Source organism: Pan paniscus, chromosome 5, assembly GCF_029289425.2.
Source record: "Pan paniscus chromosome 5, NHGRI_mPanPan1-v2.0_pri, whole genome shotgun sequence".
In the NCBI taxonomy this organism is placed as follows: domain Eukaryota; kingdom Metazoa; phylum Chordata; class Mammalia; order Primates; family Hominidae; genus Pan; species Pan paniscus.
The window spans coordinates 22466228-22486123 of record NC_073254.2 but is presented as its reverse complement, the minus strand read 5'-3'; the positions used below and the strand labels follow the sequence as shown (position 1 = coordinate 22486123).

General features: G+C 42.6%; 1 protein-coding gene across 1 annotated transcript in view; it reads right to left on the bottom strand.

Moving 5' to 3' along the window:
- Positions 1 to 19896, bottom strand: part of BMP6 (bone morphogenetic protein 6) — a 156739-nt gene that overhangs the window by 36428 nt on the left and 100415 nt on the right. The window lies entirely within an intron of this gene.

The window sequence follows — 19896 nt, the reverse complement described above, 5'->3', positions numbered from 1 at the left end:
ACTTATTTGAATGAATTTGCATGAGAGCAAGTTATGAAAACTCTTGTGTTAAAGTTTTCTCATCTGCAAAAATGGGAAGAGTATGACTTCACAGAAAAAGGTGTGAGAATTAATGAAGCAATGAAGAAGAACCCGTCTGCCCATCCTGGCCCCGTTATGTCCTCCTGGCCCCCTCTCCTCCCGGCTACTCTTCCCTCCTCAGGCTGGTTCACGTGTCACCATCAGCAGTTGACATAACCAAGGGCAGCCCTGAGCTGAACATTGGTGGGGATGGCTGCGGGTGGGGAAGGGGGGTGGGCAAAGCATTTTGCCTGGGCCTGAAGTGTAAAGGGTCTTCACATTTTGCCTGTTCAGTGGAAATATTTATGCCTTCCTCCTACTGGTAGAACCTGAAGGCTCCACGACTCTGAGCGGTGGGGGACTCTCCACACTGGGAAGTTGCTGGAACCCCCATTTAATCTGCATGTAGATGCCACAAAGATGTGGAAGGAAATCACCAACAGAGCAGAGCCACTGCTATTTTCTCATGGTTTACATTGAAAAAAAAAAAAAAACTGGGGGGAAAGGATAGAATCTAAAAGGTTTTTTAATATGGAATCAACCTATTGTGCACTGAAAGATGAATGAAGAAAACGTGGTATGTGCATAAATGCATTTGTATTTGGTCTTAAAAAAGGGAGAGCTTCTGCCACTTGCAACATTGATGAACCTGGAGGATGTTATGTGAAGTGAAATAAGCAAAGCATAGAAAGACAATCACTGCACGACCTCACTCATATGCAGAATCTAAAAAAGTGGAACTCACAGAAGCAGAAAATAGAATGGAGGTTACCAGGAACTGGGACAATCTCACCACAAAAAAAATAAAGCCGTGTCTCTGTGAGGTGATAAACACATTAATTAGCTTGATAGTGGTAATCATGTCATAATGTATATGTATTAGTATATCAAATCACGTTGTACCCCTTAAATACATACAATATTTGTCAAATACACCACAATGAAGCTAGAAAAAATACGTTTTTAAAATAAAATCTTTTTCCCGCATGAAGACAAATGAGAAATTGCAATTACTGATGATTTTTCAGTCAGATTTTAGGTGTCTATACAAAGTCCTGTGTGAGAAAAGTGATATCAAACTTCAGATGCCTCACTTATAATTGCTGTAAAAGGAAAAAAGGAGTGTTCTGTTTCCCACCATAAACCCTTGACTCTTTTCCCTAGAGTCAAGAAACACTTCTGCCTTGCTGTTCCTGTTCGTTTTTCCTTAATGGCAACCAAAGTGAAATCTCATGAGCAAATTAATCCTTATAGCAGAGTTTTCCCAAGGTTTGTGGGTAGAAAAAATATCAAATTATTAGCCACCTCCAACTTCCCACTTTCTCTTACACATGTTGTTTTTCATAATTACCAGAGAAAAGCTTTGGAGATTTAGCTTCTTAAAAAAAAAAAGAAAAGAAAAGAAAAGAAAAAAAAGAGCTAACTCCCCAGAAGAATCTAAGTCCTCAATGGCATTTGCAGAAGCTAAGTTAAGCCATCTATAGGTACAAGATTTTTTAAAAAGAATTTCTGAAACTGCCATGTAATTACACAACACATTTTTTAGATTCGAGTTCTTTTTTTTTTTTTATTTTGAGGGTTAAAAAAGAATAAGCTTTGGCTTCTGTAAAAGCTTGAATATAAGCAAAAAGAAGTCCAACCAGAAAAGTAAACCACAGTTTAGCCGCAACAAGAGAGCAGGTTTTCTAATTAGTGGCTACGCATGAAAAGCAATATTGTTGGGAAGTTCACCCAAGGACACCCACACAGGACGGTGTATCACTTTTCCCTAAAACCGATCTGCCTTTTAAGTTTGATATGTTATCATCGTTGGTTAAAAAGTGAATCAAATCTGATTTTCCAAAGAGACTTTCTAAAAAACAGTCACACAGCTTTTCTCTATAGAGCTTTTTGGAGGCCTAATTGTAATATTACTAAATGAAAATAATATTTTAAGATTCGCTGGAGAGCATGTGTAAGAATTCTTCAAAGAAGTCTTTCAATAAACTTCCTTAGAAAAAATATAAGAAATAAGACAGTAACTTTAAGATATTTCAGTTATAAGGAGCAGAGAAACAGACAGACATTTTTAACAAAGGAGAAATGTGGTAGCTGGTCTTCTGAGAGGTATGCCATTCCCAATAAACCACATCTCCCAGCATCTATGCCCGTGGGTGGTCTGCTCCCTTCGGGTGGCTCTGAGCTGGCTCTGTGGCTGGCTCTATGACCTGTTTTGGACCAACAGAACGAAAGTCTTCAACAGTGGTGCTGAGTGACTTCCAAGGCTGGGTCATAAGCTTTGAACTTCCTTCCACTTAGACTTCTTGGAATGCTTGTCTGAGGAAAGACAGCTGTCATCTAAGAAGTGTGACTACCCTGAAACTTGCATGTTGTGAGGAAGCCCAAGCTAGCCATGTAGAGAAGCTACACAGAGGGGTGGGAGAGGAGAACAGAGATGGGGGTGGGTGGGAGAAGAGAGAGACAGAACACACAAACTGTCCAGCCTGTCCCCAAGCACCTCAGCTGAGGCACCAGAAGTGTTATGAAGATGCCATCTTGGATGTCCTTTGCATGACTCAGCCCCAGCCACCACTTGGTTGCAGCTGCACAAGAGGCCTTGAAGAACCACCTAGTTGAACCTGGTCATTCCACAAGACTGTGAGAGATGGTAACTCGTTGTTGTTTTAAACCACTATGTTTTGGGGGATTTGTCACACGGTAATAGGCAACTAACACAACAAGGGAAAGGGGGATGGGAGGAAAAGAGGAGGGAGGAGAGAGAAGGGAAGTCTGACCATGCCAGGAAGGGGATAAATTGCATGTAACTTTTAAGGATAAGTGTTGTGCAATGCTGGGAGCCAATATGTACGACTAAGGAAGAATCTTGGCAAATGCTCACAGATTTGAAGATGTGAGGAGATAAAAAATCTAAAAATGAGAAAACAGAAGCACAGTTCAAAGCATTCATTTTATTACAATGTAAAATAGAACCCATTGCCTCATATGTGGATTTTCCAATTTTTCCTCTACCAAAACAACAATATCATGAAGTACTCTGAACTTTCTTTTCCTTTATCCTTCTTAGAAAAGATGCACGGCTTCCTTAGTGTCATCCACGAGTCTCTGATTGCCACCCACAACCTTTTAAACTCTCACGCCCATCCCATTACCGTCTGGTCTTCTAAGCTGCTCCTGTGCCTTTTACCTCAAAGCTGTACCACCTTCCTCACTCTCCTCATCATACCTCAGCCACTGATCACTGAAGTTTGCTCAGAACTCCTCTGTTCCCCCCACTCTTTTGCCTGCGATTGAATGTACACAGCTTGTTTGCTAATGTCTCATAGGGATATAAGAAATAAATACAATTAGGTTACTGCCTGTATGTGCACCTGAACGCCACAATGGTAAAACAGTAATGTTTCCAATGAGCGCAGCAATTCAAGCTATATGAGTCAAGACTCCTCAAATGCCAGACAGTTCAAGAAATATGAATGGGAGAGAAAGGGAGAGGGCTGAGTTCCAAATTCAGCCCTCAGAACCTACTTTATACCCATTAGCATTTGGCTTACTGATGATGGGGCCAGATGCAGTCACAATTAGGTCGTAGTTAAGAGTGTTGGTGACATGTCAAACTGAGACGCTGGTGTTGAATTCTAGCTTTTTTCTTACCTATATGATGCTGAGTTAAGTAATATTAAAGTTTCAGTATCAGTTAAATTGAAATAATAACATTTCTAAAGATTAGGTGACACAATCTATACAAAATAGCCAAAGCCACGGAGTCAATGCCCAATCAATGTTAGCTGTGATAATCATTGGCTGTTATTTGAGAATCCAGGTCCTCGGAGCTTGGAGTATGTCTTTGCTGAGTAATTCAAATTTATTCACGAGTCTACAGATAGGACTGACGGCTACTCCCTCTAAATTAGCTTTTTCAATTCGAGTGAGGCATTCTGTGAAAGGCCAGTAAGCGAAATCTCACTGAGCATCAGCCTTGGTGGCTGGCTCCTGAATGCGGCGCTGTGTTCTCTGAGGCAATAATTCCTAGAATTTTTAAATTTCAAGGACCAGTCAAGACAGTTTTTGAAATGATAATGACCTTACACAAGGCTATCTGCTTCTTCTGTTTGCCGTTGTTAAGGACAATAAAAACAAAACAACAAACTGCATGCTCTAACTCTACCGCTGCATTTCTAAAAGTCTTTTTAATACTAAATAAAATAGAGAAGACATACTGAACAAATGAAGCTTTATAAAACTCACTTCCTTCTCTCCTTTCTGCCTCAGACTATCCCAGTGGAAATTTCTCACCTGTCCTAGACCTTTGGCCAACACATAGGAACAAAAGCCTTAAGGAATAAAAGTCACTGGTTTAAGATTTAAAATGTAAATTATGTAATTATTCATACAAAAGGATGTATGCAATTTACGGAGGTAATGAAGCATAATAGTAAAGCACCAAGGAAACCATCACCCAACTTGAAAACCAGAAAGTGACTGAGACTGTTGTATTCTTTCCTGATCCTCTTCAACTGCTTCTCTCCAAAGGTACCTCACATCAGGAATGCTTATCACTCCCCTGCCCTTTAAAACCTAACAATTCTACTGCATGTGTGTATCACTAAATCATACACTGTTGTGTTCTCCTCCTTTCCCTTTCCTTTTTAGAGACATGATGAAGTTGTACAGGCAGGCTCACATGGAAAACGTAGGCCTGGTTATGGTTAAGAGCAAGGCAGCCTGTGTGGAGGGTCGTCTGCCTGTCAGCGGGTGAATGGCTCATGTATCATAGGTGGGCATGGCCGCTGTGCAGGCAATGGTGACCAGTAACTCCTCTCCTTCTTCAGCCCTACTTCATAGAGATCTATTAAAAATATGGGCATTTTCTGACAAGTGTTGATAAAGATTTAGAGAAACTAGAACCCTTGTGCTTTGCTGATGGGAATGCAAAATGGTGCAGCACTGTAGCAAATAGTGTGGCAATTCCTCAAACAAACATAAAATTAGCATTGATCCGCAATTATCTTTCTGGATATATATGCAAAAGCATTAAAAGCAGGGCCTTGAACAGATATTTGTACACTCATGTTCATGGCAGCATTATTCACAATAGCCAAAAGCTGGAAGCAACCCACATGTCCCCTGACGGATGAATGGGTAAACACAATGTGGTACAGACCTATGATGGAATACTCTTCAACCTTAAAACGGAAGGAAATTCTGACACATGGTACCACATGAACCCCGAGGACATTGTGTGAAGTGAAATGTGCCACCCACAAAAGGACAAATACTGTATAATTCCACTTATATGAGGTACCAAGCCTAGTCAAATCCATAGAGATAGAAAGGAGAATGGTATACCAGGGGCTATGGGAGAGGGGAATGGGAAGTTCAGGTTTAGTAAGTACCCAAATAGTCAGCTTGGGAAGAAGAAAAAGTTCTGGAGAGGAAGTGGTGATAGTGGCACAATCAATGTGAATGTCCTTAATGCCACTGAACCGTACACTTAAAAACTGTTAAAGCAGCCAGGTGCAGTGGCATTGCCTGTAGTCCCAGCCCCTTGGGAGGCCAAGGCAGGAGGACTGCTTGAGCCCAGGAGTGCGAGGCTGCAGTGAGCTATGATTACACCACTGCGCTCCAGCCTGGGCAACAGAGTGAGACCCTGTCTCTGTAAAATAATAATAAAATTGTTAAAGTGATCAGATTTCCTCAAATATCTAAAAAACTGTCTAAATTTTGTTTGTTGAAATCAGGAGCCAGTGTTCACTCATGACACTTGATTATTCTACCTCTTAAGTCTCTTTTAAACTAGCAAACCAGGCATAGAAAGAACTCCATTAACCTGATAATGAGTGTATATTAAAAAGATCCCTACAGCTAAGGACAGTCTTTTTTTTTTTTTGAGACAGAGTCTCGCTCTGTCACCCAGGCTGGAGTGCAGTGGCGCGATCTCGGCTCACTGCAAACTCCACCTCCCGGGTTGACGCCATTCTCCTGCCTCAGCCTCCCGAGTAGCTGGGACTACAGGCGCCCGCCCCGACGCCCGGCTAATTTTTTTGTATTTTTAGTAGAGACGAGGTTTCACCGTATTAGCCAGGATGGTCTCGATCTCCTGACCTCGTGATCCACCCGCCTCGGCCTCCCAAAGTGCTGGGATTACAGGCGTGAGCCACCGCGCCCAGCCAGCTAAGGACATTCTTAATGGTGATACATTCACATCACTGCCTTTAAAATCAGGAGAGCGGCAAGGACTCTGACTTTCAGTCTGATGTTGGAGTCCAGTTCGGTACTATTAAGATTAAATAATAGGAAAAGAAGAGACACATTGCAAAGCATTGGACCTAACGAGAAAGTTTAGAGGGTTGCTTTCATATATTTACTATTTGGAATTTTTATGTGTGAGTTCGTAAGTGAGACTGGCGATGTTCTCATTTCCTATGGCATTGTGTGGTTTCAAGTTATACAATTTTCCCCTCTTATCCGAGGGGGTACCTTCCAAGGGCCCCAGTGGATGCCTGAAACCGTGAATAGTGCCAACCCTATATACACTATGTTTCTTCCTATACATGCATACCTAGGAAAATAAATTTAAATTTATAAATTAGGCATAGTAAGATTAATGATAATAAAACAAATACAACAATATACTATAATAAAAGTTATATGAAGATGGTCTCTCTCTCTTTTTCAAAATATCTTACTATACTATACTCAACTGTTTTCAGACCTCAAGAGCAAACTGTGGAAACCGAAACTGTGGATACGGAAACCGTGGATAAGGGGGAACTACTGCACTTTCTCTTGGAATAAGCTGGGGAGCCTTTCTGCTCCTTCTTTTCAAGAAGTAATATACTTCCTGAAAATCTGGCAGACTTATCTGTAGAATCATTTGATTCTGGTGTTTTCTTTTGGGGGATATTTTAAATTACTCATTTTCCTTTAAACATAGAAATATTGAATCTATTTCTTTTTAAGTCTGTTTTCTAGAGGTCTGTCCATTTTTAATTTTTCAAGTTTATTGCCATAATTTGTTTTAAATTTTATTTTATTTTATTTCAATACTTTTGGGGGAACAAGTCGTGTTTGGTTATATGGGTAAGTTTTTTAGTGGTGGGTTCGGAGATTTTGGTGCACCCATCGCCCAAGCAGTGTACACTGAACCTAATATGTGGTCTTTTATGCCTAAGCCCCCCTCAGTCTTCCCCCGAGTCCTCAAAGTCCATTGTGTCATTCTTTGACTTTGCATCCTCATAGCTTAGCTCCCACTTATAAGTGAGAACATAAAATATTTGGTTTTCCATTCCTGAGTCACTTCACTTAGAATAATGGTCTCCAACCCCATCCAGGTTGCAGCGAACTATTACCATAAAATTTTTCATAGAATCCTCTCATTATTTCATCTCTGCTCTATCTATGGTTGTTTCTCCTTTTTCATCCGAATTTGTACGTTCACTTTTCCTTGATCTTACTAAAGATTTTTCTTTTTTTCTCACTACTGCTTTGTTTGATGCTAATAAAGATATTTTAATATATATCTTTTCTGAATGGTATCTAAGTCTGAATTATTTCAATTAAAATTGTCCAGAGAAAAACAAAGACACTGCCTATCTCAAACTACAAACACAAAAGACAAAATAAAAAGGGGAACAACAGAGAGGAAAAAGAACAGAGCAATCGATTTAACATATTTACTTTAAAAGTAATCACATATTCATTATTCTCTCACTAACTGGACTTACTCTCTGGTTAATTTAGTCTAGATTAGTTAAGGCAATTACAGTAATTCCCAATAAATCCTACATTTTCCAAATATTTCACGTTTCCATTTACAGTTACACACCAAACTTGAAATTTTTTTTGAAACATGGTCATTCCATTGACTAATGTAAGCAATTTTTCATTCTACGGCACAAGCTTATTTAATTTTAGGCAACAAGGACATTTCTGGCTGGACTTCCAAGGGTTGTAACGACAGCGGCCTTTTGACTTTCATGTTGCAAGCATATAACCTTGAATTGTAATACAAACACTGAGCTAAACTTTCCAATTCACTTTTGACCGAGGTGAAACAAAAGACTTTACCCTCCAGGGTTCATCAACTATTTCTAAGTATTTGTATTCATATTCTATAAGAATCACAAATATCAAGAAGAATCTATTTTTTCTGGTTGCCATGCTCCAAATGACATTTTTAAACTTTATTTTTTATTGTAAATAATTAAAGTCCCACAAGTAGTTGAAAAAACAGTAGAGAAGCCCCATGCACCCTTCACCCAGCTTCCCCCCATAGTAACATTTTACATAACTGAAGTACAAGATCAAAACCAGGAAACTGACATTGGCTCAATACATTCACTAGACCACACCCACTCTGATTTCACCAGTTTTCACAAGCACTGTTTGAGTACATATGTGTATTATTCTATGACCCCTTATCACATGTATAGATCCATGTTACCACCACCCAAATCCAGATCCAGAAATCCTCCGTTGCCACAATAAAACTCTCTGGGGCTACCCTTTTATTCCAAATGACTTTTTAAGAAGATATCCAGTACATGTATCGTAAAGAGCTTTAGGACACTAGGCACCTACATATTATTAGTAGAAAGGGTTAATAGTCATTTTTTTTTAAAATCATGTTAAAACCATTTTCATACCCAAATATAGGTATTAATTTCACTTTAAATTGGGGAGATAGGCCGGGCGCAGTGGCTCACACGGGTAATTCCAGCACTTTGGGAGGCCGAGGTGGGCAGATCACCTGAGGTCAGGAGTTTGAGACCGGCCTGGCCAACACGGGGAAACCTTGCCTCTATTAAAAATACAAAAGTTAGTCAGAAGGGCTTGGTGGCACATGCCTGTAGTCCCGGCTACTTGCGAGGCTGAGGCAGGAGAATAGCTTGAATCCGGGAGGCAGAGGTTGCAGGGAGCCGAGATCACGCCACTGCACTCCAGCCTGGGTGACAGAGCAAGACTCCATCTCGAAAAAAGAAAAAAAAAATTGGGGAGATGCTCACTAGCTACCACTATACATGTCTCATTATGGAAATTAGTAGTGGACCTTGGCTTCTATGAGAGCACATTCAGGCACTTCAGTCAATAAACATGCGTCGGGAAGAAAGATTTCAAATGAATGATCACAGCCTTGATAGAGTTCCATTAATGTCAAATAACCGCATTTTTACCCCCTTACAAGGGCTGCCTTAAAGAAGCAATCAGACCACATTTAGTAAAAATCAATCTACATAACATTCCTTTTTTCACACTTGAGAAAAACTGCTACATCTCCAGTCAAAACACAGATAGGCCAGCTTAAAGGGAGAACGAAAGATCTTCCCACACCTGATTTCCACTGCAGAGGAACAACAGGCACAATATCCTCCACATGACTAAGAACAACTCTCAGCCTGTATTCATTCCTTCAGACTCAGCATTCCTTCCCAGGTGATCTGGGTTCTGTGGTCCCATTGACAATGCCATTGTCTTCTGGTACGCTGCATTTGCTACAGTGTTTTGTGCCTACTTGTGTGTTTCTTTTTATTCATTCTGCCCGGCTCGGATGCCGTCGTAGTTCATCTATCTGTGGGTTCCTAGCTTCCATCAGTCCTGGAAAATTCTCAGCCAGTCATTCATCAATTACGGCCTCTCTGCCATTTGTTTTAGAGTTTCCTTCAAAAATGACAATTAGATATATATTAGACTTTCTAATGTCCACAACTCTTAGCTACTGATTTTACACCATTTATCTCCCGATCTCTGGACTAGATTTAGGTAATATCTTCTATTTACACATTTACCAGTTCTCTCCTTCACTGTTTAATGTGTAGTTTAAATCATCTATTAGTGAGTTTTGTTTATTTGTTATTTTTTTTGGGTTGGCACCTCGCTATTTTGCCCAGGCTGGTCTTGAACTCCTGGGCTCAAGTGATCCTACCTCAGCCTCCCAAGTAGCTAGGACTACATGTCACCAGGTACATGTCACCATACTCTAGTTTTTCCACCTCAATAATTAAAAAAAAAAAAAATTCAAATTGCTCCCTTTTTGTTTGGTTTGTGCTATCATTTTCAATGGTAAATTGTCATATATTTACTATTATTTATTATACTATCATTCTTTCTGTATTTCTATATTATTGTCTTGCATTTTCTAACTTGGTGCCTGTTCTCCAATATGTGAAATTCTTGGGGGACTGAAATTACTCTCCTGTCACTCTGATGATACACATTTTGGTGGTGTATTTCCTTGTGTGTTTGAAGATTTTTGATTTTTTGGTAGTTTTTAATTGAAATTCATCCTGAATATTTAAATTGGGTTACTTTTTTTTCCTTAAAAAAAAAAAAAAAATAAGATAAGCATTTGTTCTTGTGAGGAACACCACCAGCCAGAACCACTTTATCTCCCTTTGACAGTCCCGGCTTAATGTGGGAACCTCAGGGACAGCTCCCCACTACCCTGTCCCAGACCCCAAGCTGGTCTCAGGATCAGCGCTAGTGTTGGTCTTTGCATTCACAGAAACCCAACTTTTATGTTTGTTTGCTCATGGAAACTCCCACAGGGGAGTCCTGAAAGCTGTCCCTGAGCCCGTGACACTCATACTTTAGGCAAGTTTGCTTTTGTTTATCCTGGATCTTGTTGTTTTTTAGCAGGAGGCCCTGCAGATGATCTACTCTGCAATACTTCCAGAATTTGAAGTCTTTATCTTTCATGTTTGGAAAATAACATGTGGGACACATTCCTCTCACTCCTAAAGACGTTATAAACTCTGCCTAATGTCTGAAGAGTTTACAAAGCATTTTCATGCACGTAATCCCATCTGAATTTCTCAGAACAGTCCCAGAAGGTAGGCAGAGCAAATATTATGACCACCATCAAATCAACAGGAATCTGAGGCCAAAAGCAGTGAAGTGGCTTCCCTGTGTTACTCAGTTTTATGATCTCACCTATCATAGTTAACAGTGAAAGCTCTCAAATTTCTATCTCCAGCCCAGCGTTCTCCAAAGAGGCTTGTGTTTCTTACTGCTGGGCATACTTCTTCCCCCAGATGTCTCTCGCACTTGGAGCCAACATGCACACAGTGGTACTCATCTTTCCCCCCTCTACAATTAACCTGCCCCTCTGTCTCTAGCTCTGTCTACCCTGCCACCCTAAATTGCCCAATTAATCATCAACTCTTGTTGCTTTTACTTTCTAGAACTATACTGTCCAATATAGAAGCTACAGCCACGGGGAGCTATTTAAATTTAAATAAATTAAAATGTAAAATCTGGTTCCTGTCACATCAGTCACGTTGAAAGTGTTCAAGAGTCACACGTGTCTGGTGGCTCCTGTATTGGACAGCACATCGTTGGATGCTTCCATCATCTCAGAGAGTTCTACTGGACAGCATCATTCTAGAAGTGTCTCAAACCCAGTGGGTCCCACTCCCTTCACTACCACTGCCCTCATGCAGAGCCTCAGCCCCACTGCCTCGCATTTTGCCCCATGTCCATCCACTCTCTCCACACTGCAGCTAGTACCAGGGCCACAAGTCTGACTTGTAACAGGCCTGCCAAGAGCCCTTCAGCCTGTACCCCACAGCCACCTCCCACCCTCGTCCCTCACCCTTTTCCACCTTAAACTCTACCTTTGAAGGTCTTAAATTGCTCTATTTGTCCCACCACACTGCCCAGGATCTCGTGACTTCGCCTTCCTCATACAATATACTTGCTCTGGAAGTGAGCTTTCCTTCTCTTACTTCCTGGATTGAGACTGTTACAGAACCCAAATTTTGAAAAGGCTTGGTGCCCCTACATCATCCTAAATAATTAAAGCCATAAAACAAGGGTAGGTACATCAGTGTTCTTATTTCTAATTATTAATGCTTTGGTGCAAAATAACAAACAAACTCTTCGTAAGCATGTTTTCACTCAGTTTTAACAGTTCCTGTTTTGCTGCTCCTCTAACCACCTACTTGCAATACGCAATGGGTAATTATCTTAGTCCATTTGGGCTGCTGTAACAAAATATAGACTAGGTGGCTCACAAACAACACAAATGTATTTCTCACAGTTCTAGGGGCTGGAAGTCTAAGACCAAGGTGCTGATGAGGGCCTCTTCCCTGGTTCATAGATGGCTGTCTTCTCGCTGTGCCCTCACATGGTGGAAGCAGTGAGGCAGCTCTCTGGGGTCTCTTTAATAAGGGCACTAATCTCATTCATGAGGGCTTAATCACCTCCCAAAGGCCCCACCTCCTAATACCATCACCTTGGGGGTTAGGTTTCAAGATATGAATTTGCAGGGGTGTGGAAACAAACATTTGGTTTATTGCAGTAATTCAGCAATATTTTAAATCTTCCTTTAAGATTGAATCCAGGAAGCCTTCCTTAGTTGCCTTCTTCCACCAAACCTCACCCCCAGGTAGTTTTAGTACCCTCAACTCTAGACCTCTATAAGGTCCCATGAAGATCTTCAGCATCAAACCCCTACCTTATACCAAAACGATCAGCTGTTTGCGTGTCTACCTTACCTGCTGGGCTGCAAGCCTCTCAAAGGCAGGGTCCATGTCATGTTCACCTTCATATATCCCATAGAAGGCTTAGTACATGGTGTCCAAGAATGTGTGTTAAATGCACGTGTGAGCCAGGGCTGGGTCCTGCTTCGTGCTCTTTCCTGAGCTCTGCAGTATCCCCCATGGGCATAACGAGGCAGAACAGAACTCAGGCTTCTGACCCCAGCCCCAGTGGTCTTTCCCCAGGACCCAGGAACAGTTCTCCAAGATGCAAACAGCTAAGCTGGAGAACCTGCTGAACACATCTGTCCGGGTTTGTTGTTTTAAGCAGCAGCACTATTGGCCCAGAATACTCATCCACATACTGCTTTGCATTCTAAATTCAGGATGCAAACTTCAAGCACGTTAAATTTTAAGAAGCCAAGGAAGGAAATTAATCTACTCAAATTACTTCAATTATACTCAAGCCACATCACAAGGTCACCATGCATAGGAAAGTCAGGCGAGATTTCTAAATTGCATCCTTAATTCAAAGCAATAGACCCCTAACACATTCCTTCCTTTATCTTTCATTCTTTTCAATTGAGGTAAAATTTACATAACATAAAATTCACCATTTTGAAGTGGACAATTCAGTGGCGTTTTAGTACATGCATAATGTTGTGCATCCACTACCTCTAAATGATTCCAAAACATTTTCATCGCCTCTACACAAAGCCCATGAAGCAAAAGCTCCCCATTTCCTCCTCCCCCGCGGCCTTGGTAACAACCATCATTCTGTGTTCTGCCTCTCTGGATCTGCCTATTTTGGATATTTCACATGAAAACAATCACACAACATGTGATCCTTTGTGACTGGCTTCATTTAGCGTCATGTTTTCAAGGTGCATCCATGTTGTAGCGTGTGTCAGCACTCCATCCTTATTTATGGCTGAATGACATTCCATTGTATGGATACATGCCACATTTTGTTTATCCATTCATCCATCGATGGACATTTGGACTCTTTCCACCTTTTGGCTATTGTGAATAGTGCTTCTATGAACATGCATGTACTTGTATGTGAGTACGTGTTTTCAGTTCTTTGGGGCATATACCTCTTCCATTCTCTTTTGCTCTTCCTCTTTGATATGGTTTGGCTGTGTCCCCACCCAAATCTCATCTTGAACTGTAGCTCCCATAATCCCCATGTGTTGTGGGAGGTACCTGGTGGGAGACAGTTGAATCGTGGGGGTGGGTTTTCCTGTGCTGTTCTTGTGATAGTGAATAAGTCTCATGAGATCTGATGGTTTCATAAAGGGCAGTTCCCCTGCACGTGCTCTCTCTTGATTGCCGCCATATAAGGTGTACCTTTGCTCCTCCTTTGCCTTCCATCATGATTGTGAGGCCTCCCCAGTCATGTGGAACTGTGAGTCCATTAAACCTCTTTTTCTTTGTAAATTATCCAGTCTTGGGTATTTCTTCACAGCAATTTGAAAATGGACTAATACACTCTCCATCTCTCCTTCTCAGCCATTGATTCATCAGAGGTCATTCTGGAGGGGCTGAGGATGGTCCATCAGAGTTCATTTACGGCCCACCCCAAACACAAGGGGATTAGCTAAACACCCTCACCCCAAGGCTATGTAGGACCTCTGAGCAGAAAGAGGCTGGGGAATCAGTGAATACTGAGTGATAAGCCCAGCACAGCACCTGGCACATAGTAGGCTCACAATGAATATTTGCTGAGTCTGAGCAGAAACAAGGTTTAATCCAGGGGAGTCACAGAGAGACTAAGAGAAGGAGAAATAGACAGAGGTTGTAGACTGATGAGAGTCAAAAGAAAAAAGGATACCTCACAGGTCAGCACTGTAGGAAGAGGAGCATGGATATGAGAGAGAGAGGAGAGAGTGAGCTCATGTGAGAGAGAGACGGTGTGCTCTTGCCAAAAGAAATCCTGAAAAAGTCGAAAAGTGATGAGCCCTAGTCAAATGGTGATTGTCTCTTTTTTGAAAGTCAGGAGTCTAATATGAAGAGAACACAGGACCATCAGGCTGAAGATGTGAGATCAAAAGGCAGCAATGTCTCTTTTTAGCTGCACCAAATGACTTAACTATTTTCAGTTCCTTGAAGCTTCTACAGAGTGGCCATAAAATCTGGAAACAAAGACAAGAGTATCTTACTGTATACTGGAATGTAGTATCAATAACCCATTTATTGTGGGTTTGCCCATGTTTACGGATTTGGTGACCAACCTCCCTCTGCTTGTGGGGTAGTAACATCTACATATGAAGAGGCGGGAGGCAAAGAAGACCCTGTGACCAAAATGCTCTGCAGATGCCCAACAGTGCTACATGGCACCAGATGGTGCATTTTTACTTGAGACAGTGTCTCCCTCTGTTGCCGAGGCTGGAGTGCAGTGGTGCAATCACAGATCACTGCAGCCTCGACCTCCTGGGCCCAAGCAATCCTCCTGCCTTGGCCTCCTGAGTAGCTAGGACTACAGGCAAACACCGCCATGCATAGCTAATGTTTTTTATTTTTTTTGTAGAGATGGGGTCTCACTACATTGCCTAGGCTGGTCTTGAACTCCCAGCCTCAAGCAACCATCCTGACTCAGCCTCCCAAAGTGCTGGGGTTACAGGTGTGAGCCACTGTGCCTGGCTAACTGCATTCTTTTTAAGAGCCTTACTTATCAGGATCCCTACCATCAAGGTTTTTCTTCATATACACCCTTACCTGGCCGATAAATTTTCCTGCTCCCATCAACATTTCTGGAGGGAGGTAGGGAAGGAAGGAAGGAAAGACAGAGAGAGAGAGAAGACATACATAAACAATCCACAAGATGGAAAATCGTTCCTTGAAAAATTGAGAGTCAAACTCCACTGGGCAACAGTTTCTCTCATTGGGTGGCAGCTTAAATAAACACTAAATCCTGCCTTTCTCCACAGTGGACTTCTGACCATGACGATGGAGCTATTTGGTTTAAGGAAACGTTCAAGTTTTGAAAGTTAAAAGTAACTGAGAGGCCAATTCCTTGCTTTGGTTCCCAGGGTTACTGGGGATTCATATTCCTATTAAATTACACCGCATCAGATGACCTATTATTCGCGGCACAGCACCACTGTGCCAAGCCCTGGGACACGGGGAGAGTCTTTTCTCATGGTTCCGTCCAACCTCTGGTCCGCGTGATGGGCCCAGGCTGGCCTGAGCCCTGGGCAGCCGTGGTCAGAACATGTCCCTAATTGGGGGCATCTGCACACGGCTGTCCCTCTTCACCTCAACAACACCGAAACGGTAGCCAGCGAGAAAGAAAACAGGCATGCTCCTGCTGAGGGCTAAACTCCCCTCCAACGTATGCCCCACAAGGGAAGGCAAGGAGTTTTGTTTTGTTGCGTCATGCAGTCCAAGTGCCCGAAACAGTACCTGCACACAGCGGGTGTCCAGTATATGTCTGTTGAATGAGGGAGCCACCCATCCGGACCTGAAGGAGCCACACTTCTCAAGAGCTGGCTGGCCTGGCCTGGAAGCAGCAAGGGACAGACACTTGAATCTTTCCTTGGTTTAGAACCAAGACCTCAGTTCTAAACCACCATGTGATCACAGATGCTGAGCTGTGTGCAGGACATGTGTCTAAATGCCCAGGGGTTCTAAACAAGACAATGGAAAAATACCACCGCAGGGTGCACGAACGTCTCTGAGCACAGTCGTGCGCTCTGAACACACAAACAGAACAGGGCCATTCCTTTCCTTTAATAGACAAAACTTGGATCCCCACGTCCTTGCAAAAACACAACAAAATGCTTCTCCCAGGACTGTTCTTGGAGAATATCTTTCCTTTTCTGGGGCAACCAGGCCTCCTGGTCCCTTCTGAGCAACAGCTGTGCTGGTGTGTTCAGCCCTATTTGATTGTAAATGTCTATCTGAATAGGCAATGCTTCCTAAATGACCAAAAACAAGCAAGCTAACAAAAAATTCACCAGGCTCAAGCATTTGAATGTATGATTTAGAAACAAAACAAAACAAAAACAGAAAACACCTGTAAGAAACTTAAAAAAGAGTGGGAAAAATAGTGCCTTATCACTCCCATCTTTCTGTTCTTAAAAAATATAAATCACATAACTTCTGAGTTAACTAAATAATCCCTACCTGAACGCTGTCATTTGTCAGGGAGTTTTATGTATAAGACCCAAATTGACTCCAATCTACCAAGGTGCTTTTGGGTGCTTTTACTCACAGATGACGAGAATGATGGACAGGATAAAGTCAGAAAGACAGAAATAAACTGGGAAACATTCAAGTATGACAGATTTGTGGCATGCACTTATTTGCATTTTTCATTTGGTTTTGATTTACTAATTAACAAGTGGGGCAAGAAAAACACATTTGGGTTGAGCTGGAGGCTTATGCTCTCACAGTGCTTCATCTCCACTTCCTGGGGCCTTTGGTGAAATAACAATCTTGGATTTGTTGCTCTGCAATAATTTCCATGTCTAACACGGCCTTGTCATTTTACTGCAGGATTGAGTTTAGGAAATACTGGGCTGGAGAAGGAAATTCTTATCCAAGTATATATCTGAGGGAAGGGAAGGGGGAGCCACAAGGAACAACAAAGTGACCAGCCAAAGGTTTCTCAGTTACTCTCTCTCCCTCCTCTAATTCAAAACATTGTACTTTATTATTGGTGTAGCACCAGAGAGCACATTCTTTGCTCTGGTGATTCACTTCATCTTCCTGAGAACACAATGGAGAGAGTATCTCAGTATAAAGTTACTTGATTTGCCTCCGGATTAAGTCCAAGCTAAACTGCTCACTTAACATGCTGTTTTCCCCTGAAGCGCAGCAGGTCCACACAGGGGGCGACGGGGGCAGGGAGGGCACAGGGTGGGGCTACATGGCGGGTAGCTCCCCCTGCCAAGTCACAAGATCCTGGTTCTTTCAAGATCTCAAATCACAGATTGATGAGATCAGCAAACAGGCCTTTCCGCAGGTTGGGGAAAAAGTGAAGAAAGCTGTAGATACGGGCAGCAAGCCCCCAAGGAGAGCTGCATTGGTTTCCAGGTTGATGCTGGGCTGTGGTGGATCTGTACCAACATTCCAGCCTCAATGAGGCATGGAAATTCTAAAACATCATGGCTCATAGGGCAAAAGAAGACAAGAGATAGGAGAGGAGTGGAGAGGGGTCTGTCTGGAGATGCCAAAGAGCACCTTCCCCCCACAAAAGACAGGAAGCATATATCAAGAAAGGAATCAGCCATGCAGCGTGGATAGGCAAACACACAGGACTGTGCTCCCACGAGAGGTGACTGTGTGGCCGTGCATATTTGGGACAAGATCATGCTACATCTTGATTCACCTGCAGCAGACGCTTTGCTCTGCCTTTTGCTCTTCCTGTCTGGTGCTGGCAATAAGTAGTCAAAAGAAAAGTCGGAATGAGGTTAAGTCACAGGTGATTGTTCAAACCACCTTTGACTATTAGTGTCTTTCCCACAAAATCTCCCACCAAAGTGATTAGTAATCAGCGCAATTGATGGTCTGAGTTTTGATTTTTCTCTTTTTATAACCTTCAAACGCCCAGAGGTTGGCAGTAAGGAGCGCAGTGCAACATAAGTCGTAAGTAACATAATTAGCCTGCAGGTCATTCAAACCTGGGCTGACAAAAGGCACTTCCCCAGGCCCCTCCAGGTGTGTGGTCACACTGCCCCTCTGACCTCTGCAGCACCCTGAGGATTAGGAAGCCACCTGGGAGATCAATACATCAAAGGTGTATGCCACAGAGGACAGTCAGAACAGAAGAAAGTGAACGTGAATACTACAGCAGAAGAAACTTGACTAGAAGCGACCTGTGAGTAAGAGAACAGGGAGCTGATCCCTGAAAGCTTTTTGAACCAAGGACAAAGTCCACCCAACCAGACTCGCAGACAGAGAGAGGACACATAACACAGCCACCACCACTGCCAACCACCCTCAGGCACCACTGCATGCTCCTGGGGGACCGTGGTCTCAACTCACAGGGTACCCGGAGCCCACTTCACCCATGGGGGTCCTCTGGCTGCAGAGCTGGTGTGTGTGATCAGGCAGGGCCAAGGCAGGAAAAGGAAATATTGGCCACTGTGGTGGATGGAAGAGTTATTTTATATAAGGGTCTGGACTGATTTTGCTGTAGTGTGTCCCTGCCTCAAAATGCCGATAGGGAAGAAGACTGGGGAATATTCTGTCAGACAGGCTGCCTTTTGATCACAGTGGAGTTGCTGACGCCCATGTGGTTGGAAGAAGGGGTGTGTACTTCAAATGACAACTTGGGGAAACACTATGTCTCTGAAAAACACTAAAGTTTTTTTTTGGTTTTTTTTTTTTTTTTTTTTTTTTTTTTTGAGATGGACTTTCTTGTTGCCCAGGCTGGAGTACAATGACGCGATCTCGACTCACTGCAACCTCTGCCTCCCAGGTTCAAGTGACTCTCCTGCCTCAGCCTCCCGAGTAGCAGTGATTACAGGCATGCGCCACTATGCCTGGCTAATTTTGTATTTTTAGTACAGATGGGGTTTCACCATGTCGGTCAGGCTGGTCTCGAATTCCTGACCTCAGGTGATCCGCCCGCCTCAGCCTCCCAAAGTGCTGGGATGACAGGTGTGATCCACCACGCCTGGCCTAAAACCACTAAAGTTTCATAAGTTCTCAGAGATGGCCAGATTTTGTTGTGACATAACAATGTCAATAAAGACCAAAGAAAAACTTAGAAGGTCAGTGTGAATTAAAGTCTACACATTTTCATTCATTGTTTCTTTCCTTTCTCTTTTTCTTTCCTTTTAGAGATGGGGTCTTGCTCTGTTGAGCAGACTGGAGCACAGTGATGTGATTACAGCTCACGTAAGCTTGAACTCCTGGAACTAGAGGTGTGTGCCACCATACCCAGTTAGTTTTCAAAATATTTTTTTGCAGAAATGAGGTCTCACAATGTTGCCAAGACTGGTCTCGAACTCCTGGCCTCAAGCAACCCTCTGGCCTCGGCCTCTCAAAGTGCTGGGATTGCAGGCATGAGCACCTCATCCAGCTGAAGTCTGTGCATTTTTCAGTGATACAACAGGGTGTGAATCCCGATAGTGAATGCCTGGGATACAGCAGGAAGATTCTTCTGCCTGTTCCATCGACAATAAGCCAGTGGTGTGAAATGCCTTTGTTAAACGCCTACCTTTTCCCTTTTTCCCATCTCAGTTTCCTCATCTGGAAAATACTGGAAACACTGACACTCATCCCATCTGAAAGTGAAGTGTGACTCTAACCACAAATATAGGGAAGAGAATTGAATGTAAGGTTCCAGAAAATATCAACACTCAATATTCAACCACAAATCACCAAATGCAACAAATACTAACTGGATATC